We start from the raw sequence: 9,317 nt of genomic DNA, 5'->3' as shown, positions 1-9,317 counted from the left end.
GGGATCAGACTTAGGTCCTCCGGCTTACGAAGCAAGCACTGTTCCAACTGAGCCGTCTCCTCAGTCCAGAAACCAATGACCCTTTTTGCCCTGGCTTGAGGCCTGCCTGTTGCTGCTTAGGTTAGATATGAGGGCTACACATGCAACAATAAAAGCTTCAGGGAGGGGTAGGTGTTTCCTATTTTGCTTACTTTGAAAAGATCAGGCCTTATTTCTAGTCATTTGCTGAAACCAGCAGCTTCCATTTTTAAAAATCTCTTCTTGAAGAACACATACACACATGCACAGAGGCTTTTGAATAATAATATTGAAAACTAAGAATGACAATATTGCACTGTGTGACTGCAGATAGTAATGCACCGTGTATTTTCAAGTTGCTAAAAGGTTATATTTTTAACATTCTTACTAAGAAAAGATAGTAAATTGGTGAGGTGGTAATATGTTAATTAGCTAGAGTGACTCTACAATGTATACATAATTAAAACATCAAATTATGCTCCATTAAATATGCACAATTATTATTTTTCAATTAAAAATGATCATTTTAAATATTTTTCTCAGAATTGGGGATGAGTTCAGTTGGTGGTATACTTGCCTAGCAGCATACATGAAGCCCTGGCTTTAGTCCCTAGCACGTATAAACCAGCATGGTGGCATATGTCTATAATCTCAGCACTTAGGAGATGGAGGCAGGAGGATTAGAAATTCAAGGGTATCCTTAGCGTCATAGCAAGTTTGAGGCCAGCTTGGGATACATAAGACCCTGTCTCAACACAAACACCCCCCAAAAAAGTTTTGACATTAAAAAGATCACAAAACTAAAGAAAATGTAACTCTAAAATAATAACAATAACAGTAATAGTAATAGTTCTGTCTTCTAGACACATAATACTAGTTCTAGATCTGACAAACCAGGAAGCATTCTGTTTTAAGTTCCAGTGCCATTAGCCCACAGAGAGTTTTCACAAGCCACTCAGTGGAATTCAGTAACACTCTCAAACCATCTCTTCCCCTCATATACACCCTGTTCTCAGAAGTGGGGGGAGAGAATGATTCTCTTATCTTTTACCCATGACCTGGAGCTGCTAGGGCTTCAAGCCTTGGACTGTTGGGTAGGAGAAAGGGAGTGGGGGCTTTCTGACTGCCTTCACCCAGCCATCCATTCATTCAATTTATTCACTCAACATGCATGTATTAAGTAACCTGCTGTGTGCTAAGCATCCAGTAAAGGAATATAATATACCCCACCCAGGGTGTTTGGAACGTAAACCTTTAACAGAAGAGTAAGGGGCTGATGTGGACAAAATCAGTGACAGTGAGTGGGGTAGTCAGTGAGGCAGCGAGGAGCTTTATTTTCTCAAATCATTCAAGGTCCATTTTCTTTCCTTTACTAGCCCACCGTCCCCACCCCACCCCCACCCCCATGTAAGATATAAGAGAGAGCGAATAGATCAGAGGTCACTGGCAGACTGCGCTGTGCCAGATCGGACCTTGAGTACCAATGACAATTGTTAGAGCAGAGTGTTTCATCTCCCGGCACAGAAATTGAATCCTGGACTGGCTGCTGAGGGGCCCTGCCAGCTGCTGGCTCTGAAGTTGGTTTTGGCTCTGGGCTGGATCCATGGAAGTTGGGGCCCAGGCTCCTTGCACAGGCTCGGCAGCTTGTATTCATCTCCGGGGCTCTTTTGTCTCCTCCTCCCAATGGAAGCCTCCCCTCCTCTCTCCCTTTCTCCCTCTGCTTTTCGGGCTCTTCCGCTTTCCTCCTCTGCTTCTAATGAACTGAAATCTCTGAGAGCTGCCAGGGTTCTGGTACTTTCACAAAACTGTCCTTGCTCTTTCTGCATCTGTCCAGTCAAGGGTATCTTTCCCTGAGGTCGGAGTGATGCAGTTAGTCCTGATGATGATTGCATAGCAACACTGAGCAGCTCCGAGAGAGGAGGAGGAGGAGAAGGAGGACAGGGAGGTGGGAGAGACAGGGAGAGTGAGCACACAGCAGCTGTCGGCATCCCTGTCTCGGGACTTCTTTGCTGATTCACAGAGGCAGCTTAGCCCTGGCCTCCCAGCTTCTTAGACCTACTGCCTGCTTCTCAGACCTGACAGGATCGGAAGGTAGGCCACAGAAAAAACATTTCCAAGCCTCGCCCTTGTTCTGCTGGCAGAGAGGGAATGACTGGGAGAAGGGAAGCCTCAGGGGTACTGTGTGAGTGTGGATGTGTGCGCTTGCCTGTCTGCCTGCATGTGCCTTTGGGGGAAAACTTGCATTAAAAAATGCCTGTAATGAACTAGCCACTGATTGGAGTCTTAAAAAAAATGCCCAAGAATAGTAACTCAAGCCAATTTGAGCAATTGTGATCTGAAAAATGAATAATAGGAAGGTCCATGGTTTGTTTCTTTGATAGGATAGAGGAATTTATTTATTATTTATTTATTTATTTATTTATTTATTTGGTATAGGGAATGAGTGCCATGGCAGGCATGTGGAGGTCAGAGGACAGCTTGAATTAGTCAGTTTTTTCCTTCTACCGTGCAAATTCTGGGGATCAAACTCAGGTCATCAGACTTGGTGCCAAGCACCTTTAGTTACCTCACTGAATCCATTTGTCAGGATTGGTTTGCTTATTTCACACAAATTTATTTATTATTTATTTATTTATTTATTTATTTATTTATTTATTTATTTGGTTTTCAATGGCATACTATTTGTCTAAGGGTAGATTTCTTGGCAAGAGGGAAGGGGAGGTGTGTGAGAAGCATTCATTGGAAAGAACACACAACACAGGAACTCCAAGCAGATTTTCTGAGCAAATGGGTATTCTGGCCAGCAGACAGGACACAGGAGTTCTTTCCTGAACTAAACTGGGCTCAGCTTGGGGCTGAAGGGCCCATGGAATCTCTGTGCTGATTTCCTGGTTCCCTTCATCTTCCCTGATACATTTTCCCCCATTGTCTGTTCCTCTGGTTTCCTCTCTGTCCCCTGTAATGGGGAGGCACCTTTCGACTCTTGAGAGCATAGTTTGGAGTGATTTGAAATAGAGCTTACTTCTCTAGAATCCAACACCCCATTTCCTTCCATTCTCCACACTTTTCCTAGCCTCAGGTCAAGTGACCCAGCTGGATAAGTGAGCCTGGGTAGGTAAGTATTATCCTTCTTTAGGTAGGTAGAGACAGGCTTCATGGGTGTAGGTTCCAAGTGGGTGAGGAGGCTAGGGTAGGATGGGGTAAATGAGAAGGGATCTTGGTAGCATCTGCTGCTAGCTTCTATTGAAAGCACTGTGCATGCTGTCAGGAAAATAACATACTTTTATGCTTTCTTTTTTGTTGTTCAAAAGAACAAAGGCATTTAAAAAGCTCTATGTATAGTTCACCTTAGCTACTGACTTTTCCAAAGGAATCTTTGTTTCTAGATTAAAGACCCCTAATTAAATTACCTTTCAAAAAGGTCCTGAGGGAGCCACAAACCTCAGGAGATTTTCTTCTAAGACTTGGGGTAGGGTAATGGTTTCAAAGAACCTCAGGGCTTAAAGCCCCTCTGAAAAAGCAGTGCTGAAAGTTGAAGTCAGTGTTTTGTCCCTTCCCTGTATGAACAGGCCTCTCTGCCTTGAAGTGCTGAGTCCTGCCAATTCTTACTATGGGATGAAGGCACATGGGAAGAGACTTATACCTCCTGGTGTTAAGCCCTACCTAAGTAGCTCTGAGCTCCCACCTGGAGCACCATTCGGCTCTGCTATCATCCGAAGTAAGGGAGCATGGCTTGAAGTAACAAACTTAGTAAAGACCCAAAAGCTAGGTGTCAAGAGGACACCTGGAATGCAGCCTTCCTAACACAGATGCTAAGAAGTTTCTGATGTGGGATCTGCTACCATGCCTGTGAAGATAGATCTCTTTAATGAAGAATGAGAAGATAGCCTTATAAACCGATCAGAGACATTCACGAAGAGAAACCCCACTCAGCGATGTTATACTATGAAACTACATGCCTCCCTTCCAAGGGATTCTATTCTTTTATTTTTTATTCCACTTTCATTTATTTTGTGTGCATGGGGGAGGTGGGAGGGGCCTATGCTATGGCTTGGGAATAGAAGTCAAAGGATAACTCGAGGAAGTCAATTTTCTTCTTCCACCATGTGGGTCCTAGGGATTGAACTGAGGTCCTCAGGCTTGATAGCAGGCGCCTTTACCCACTGAGTCATCTCATCAGCCTTTCCAAAGGATCCCAAACACACACTGACGGCTAAAATAGTAAGTAAATCTTTCTAAAAGGACAAGAGTTACCAAGCCCCCATGTCTTAGGAGAATGTTAATAGATTCTGTTTTAAGAGGTGTGTGTGTGTGTGTGTGTGTGTGTGTGTGTGTGTGTGTGTGTTTGTGTGTGTGTCTGTGTCTGTGTCTGTGTATCTGTGACTGTGTCTGTGTGTCTGTGTATGTCTGGTGTATGTGTGTGTTGTGTGTAATTTTTTGGAAATGCTTCCTTGCTGAATTTCCCTCTTGGAGAGTGACAATGTACATAAAACACATTAAAGCCTCCAGGAAGTACTGCTATGAATAAATCCAAGTCATTTTGTTTAACCCAGTATATCCCAAAATACTTTGACTGGGGAATAATATTTGACATGGAAAACACTTTAGTATCTCACAGGAATGGGTTTGGCAGTTGCTGTTAAACAACCAATTAACCAATCATCCAAACAAAAAACCTTGAAGGAATCAGTCATCTGAAAAGAAAATCTGTAAGATAATCTGTTCCAATATTGCCTTTTAAACATGCAAACCCTAGAGATTAATAAAATTGTTCTGCTTCCTATAGCTAATGAGGTGCTGAGATTATCTCCTGATTCCCAGCTGACTATCCAACTGCTACTTCTCTAGAAGATTCCTTCCTATGAAACTAGTCCCAGGAAAATAAAAAAAAGATTTATTTTGAGTGCAACACCTGCATTTAATACATTTCTTTTAGTATCTTCTTATATTAAAAAATGATCAGCTTTCCTTTTAGTATGGGATTTGTTGTGTTATAAAAAGCATTATGTTATGAAATATTTTGTACACTCAAAATAGTGTAAAGGATAATATGTCCAGGTTAGGAAGGATATTGCCAGTACAGTCTATCCTTCCATAATTAAAGCTTCTTCCCTCCAAAATAACCATTATCCTGGATATAGTGTTTGCTATTTTCTTGCATTTATCCATACTTTATTCCTTATGTATATGTCTTTAAATAACATATGTTGCTTCATATATTTTTTAAGTTTATGTCAATTGTTTTTAATATATATTCTTCTACACCTTGTTTTTCTATTCAATATTTTATTTGTGAGATGCATCCATGTTGTAATATGTGGCTCTAGTTCACTCATATTTTACTAATATGTTTATAAACATAACCAAAATTTATTTAACCATTTTGCTATTGGTGGATGTTTAGACAATTTCCAGCTTGGTGCTATGACACTTAGGGCTACTATGTTCACTCATAGGAAGGTATTTGTAGGTGAATGCTTCTATCAGGAAGATTATGTGGAGTGTAATTGTCCTGCCACAAAATAAAAGCATTATCATCTTTGAGACATATTGTCAAGTTCATTTTCAAAGTGGTCTACTAACACAATTCATTGTCAGTGTCTAAAAGTTTCAGCTTTATTAAATGAAATGACTCTTGGAATAAAATTCTCACCCGTGAGGATGTATCTTTTAGTTTGGGAAATAGATTTTATTTCTCAAAATTGCTTGATAGCTATTCTCTCAAGAATACATTACCATATTTCCATGTGTAAATGAAAGGGTTAACTAAGATGATCTTCCAGTTTGACAGTTGTGGGTTTCTCTGACCTATTCATTAAATAAGGTACATCAGAAACTTGGATTTTGGGTACACTGCAGGAAATGATTTTACAAACACATAATGTGTGTCTTCTCTCTTACTGCCGAGCTATCTAGTAGAAAATCCAGGTAGTGAGAGGGAAGATAGTCAAGCAGGGTCACCTTGGGCCAAGGAAAGGAGTCTCTTCCCTGGAAAAGAGTTCATCCCCTTATCCTGCTCTTTTCCACATAGCTCCATGTTAGCAGTCTTCTCTATTCTTGATGGTTTTTTTTCCCTCCTGAGAATAGTGTTATTTTTTTTTAGAGAGTGTAAAGCAAAAAGGAGAATTTCGTTTATGCATTGCAACTCCCCAGAAGTATCCACAGTTTGGTGTATATTTGCCTGGCTTTCTTTCTGAACATATTTACATAGAGATTTCTAAATGCCTTAACAAAATTGGACTTCTGCTAGGCATACTATTCTGACACTTGTTTTCTTTGACCTAAAATATATATGGTTGGCATCTGATAAGTCAATGCGTATAGATCTGTCTCTTTTTAGTAACTACCTAACATTTCATTGGATGAGTGGCTGCAATAATAGATAACATTTGAATATTTGCTAAATACCAGAAAGCACTTGCAACAAGGCTATGAGGCAGGTCTATTTGTTACCCTTGTCATATAGTCAGAGCAACTGAAGTACAGTAAATTTAGAGAGCTTGTGCAGATTTGTGCAAATCTGGCAGAGCCAGTTGAGGACCTGGGTTTCCTGATTCTGGGCCTGTGCCCTTAACAATAATGCTGTGCCTCCTCTCAGGCATGGTCCACTGACCAGTCCCTTGTTGACACACATATGAGCAGATTTTTGCTATTACAAATAATACTGCAGTAGACATCCTTGACCACTCCTGTAACTATCTCTGTAGTTTAAGTTCCTAATAGCCCACTTTTAGGAAGAAAGCTTATTTGTTCATTAAAAAACATTGAGCTCCAGAGCTGAGGAAGCTCTCAGTGGAAACCGAGAAATTTATTTCACAGATGTCCTGCAAAGGTTGTTTAAGTGCTTTGCAGAGTTTGCCAGCCTGGTACTCCCCGGACTTCAGACTCACTGCTTTCTGTCAGGTCTTTTTGTGGTTATTTTTATTAGCATACATTAATTATACTTAATGGGTGTAATTATGACATTTTCACACATGTACATAATGTGTTTGGTCCATACACATACATACATTACCCTCTCTTGTCCCTCTTCCATTTCCACGAATCCCTTTCTTCTTCCCAACTAGCCCCCCTTCTCTACTTGCTAGGAAGCTAGAGTCTACAATGCCTCAGACTGTGGTTTCTAGAATTTATAGAGACAATACCACCTAATGTTGAAGAACTTGCATGTTTGGATACAACTGCCTGAGTACAGATTTCGGCTCTTCGCTACATATTTCTAGTATAACTTCTGTCTCTGTTTTTCTGTTTTCTCATTATATGTTGAAGTCAAAACACCATAGGATTACATCATACATTACATCATAGGATTGTTGTGAGGATTAAACGCATTAACATTTAGTTAACTCCCTAGATTATATATATATATAAATGAATACAATAGGTTTTTTATTTTTTTTTCTTGAGACACGATCTCATTATGTAGCCCAGGCTGGCCTGGAACTCCTCATATAGTCCAGGCTTCCCCTCTGGCTCATGAATCCTCTTGCCTCAGACTTCTGAGTCCTGAGATCATGGGATCATGCCTGGTCAGTAGAGTTTAACTATTCAAATATTATTAATTTGGAGCGTGTGAATTTTTTTCCCACAAAACAATTAAAGACCTTGTCTTATCTCTTTTCCTATTGGTGTGATAAGTGCTTAGACAAAAGCAACTTAAGGAGAAAGGGTTTATTTTAGCTCACAGTTCCAGTACAATCCATCATGGCAAGGAAGTTTTGGCAGCAGAGGCCTGAAGCAACTGGTTACATCTCACCCACAACCAGAAAACAGAAAGGGATTAATAGGTGCTTAGCTCTCTTTCTCTACCTTATACAGTTCAGGATTCACCACCCAGGGAATGGTCCCACCCACCATTAAAATGGATCTTCTTACATTGCTTAACACAGTCAAGAAAATCCCTCACAGACATTCTCAGAGACTAATCTTAATGTAGATAATCCCTCCCAGGTGTTCCTGTCAGCCTGTCTCCCAGGTGATTCCAGATTCTGTCAAATTGATAGTTAACACCCCCCATCACAGACTTCCATGACTTCTTGGAGAAGAGTGGGGAGAAAGGAGAAAATAGATGCTTTTAAATAGGTAATGGTTCAATTTTAAAAGTATAGAAGAAGAGGTATGGAGAAACGACTCAGAGGTTAAGAGCACTGGCTGCTCTTGCAGAAGACCCAGGTTCAGCTCCCAGCATCCACATGGCAACTAACAACCATCTGTAGCTCCAGTTCTAGGGGATCTGACACCCTCTTCTGGTCTCCATGAGCATTGCTTGCACATGGTACACTTCATACATGCACGCAAAACACTCATACACATAAAATAAAAATAAATAAATTTTAAAAGTACATGCTAAAGAATATTCAATTGAAACTATATTTCCTAGCTGGGCGTGGTAGTGCACTCATCCCTTTAATTGCAGCACTCAGGAGGCAGAGGCAGGCAGATATCTGTGAGTTCAAGGCCAACCTGGTCTATATAGTGAGTTTTAGAACAGCTAGAGCTACAGGGAGACCCTGTCTCAAAAAGACCAAAAAAGAAAAAAATAACCTATATTTCCTACTGGTGGCATGAGACTTTTATGGTGTGGATTTTAATTCTGTTTCTCAACCTGGTCTGTGATTATAAGGGGACATGCTTTATGATGATTCAATATATATATTTATTTAGAAATATGTTTTATTTATTATTTTTATTTTATGTGTATGAGTGTATTGCCTGCATGTATGTAAGTGTACCACATGTGTGCAATGCCTGTGAGGTCAGAAGAGGGTATCAAATCTTCAGGAACTGGAGTTACAGATGGTTGTTGGCCACTATGTGGATTCTGGGAATCGAACCTAGGTCCCCTGCAAGAGGAGCCAGTGTTCTTAACCACTGAGCCATCTCTCCAGTCTAATTGCTTATTTTTTAAAAAAATTATTTATTTAATAACCATATAATTGGAAGAAACATTTCATTACAACAACATTGACATATTCAATAACAATTTCCAGTGGAAGGTGCATCTCTTTCAATATTGGATGTAAACTTTTAGGTTTCACAGTTGAATTAATACAGTTAGACATAAAATTAAATGAGGTTTTAACCTTTTAAAAAGATCTCCATTTCATTATTTTAAAATACAGTTTTATACAGAAAAATTCATTTTTAATACAATTGACATTACGATGCACATGTATTTCTAATCTCTATATATCTGATTATTACTCGTCACAGTCACTTACTTTCTGAGCTCCTTGGCATCTGAGCATGGATACAAAGTCATCAGGTAGATTTCAATGGTAATGTTTTTCACATCTAAT

The 9,317-nt window shown here is 40.0% G+C and overlaps 1 protein-coding gene across 6 annotated transcripts in view; it reads left to right on the top strand.

Moving 5' to 3' along the window:
• The first annotated feature begins 1,785 nt into the window (after positions 1–1,785).
• Drp2 (dystrophin related protein 2) overlaps positions 1,786–9,317 on the top strand; it is a 73,340-nt gene continuing 65,808 nt past the window's right edge. For 2 of the 6 annotated variants that reach the window (XM_008848331.2, XM_008848329.2), the window contains exons 1-2: positions 1,787–2,109; positions 4,136–4,239. The gene's annotated coding sequence lies outside the window, so the exon portion shown is untranslated. Of the gene's footprint in view, positions 2,110–4,135; positions 4,240–9,317 lie in introns of all 6 variants that reach the window. The other 4 variants (XM_008848332.2, XM_008848330.2, XM_017801997.2 and 1 more) reach the window with 3 other exon arrangements.

The sequence above is a fragment of the Nannospalax galili genome, unplaced genomic scaffold (assembly GCF_000622305.1).
Source record: "Nannospalax galili isolate Female #2095 unplaced genomic scaffold, S.galili_v1.0 scaffold3, whole genome shotgun sequence".
In the NCBI taxonomy this organism is placed as follows: Eukaryota; Metazoa; Chordata; class Mammalia; order Rodentia; family Spalacidae; genus Nannospalax; species Nannospalax galili.
Note: the sequence above shows the minus strand (reverse complement) of the source record. Positions and strands in the feature narration are given on the sequence as shown.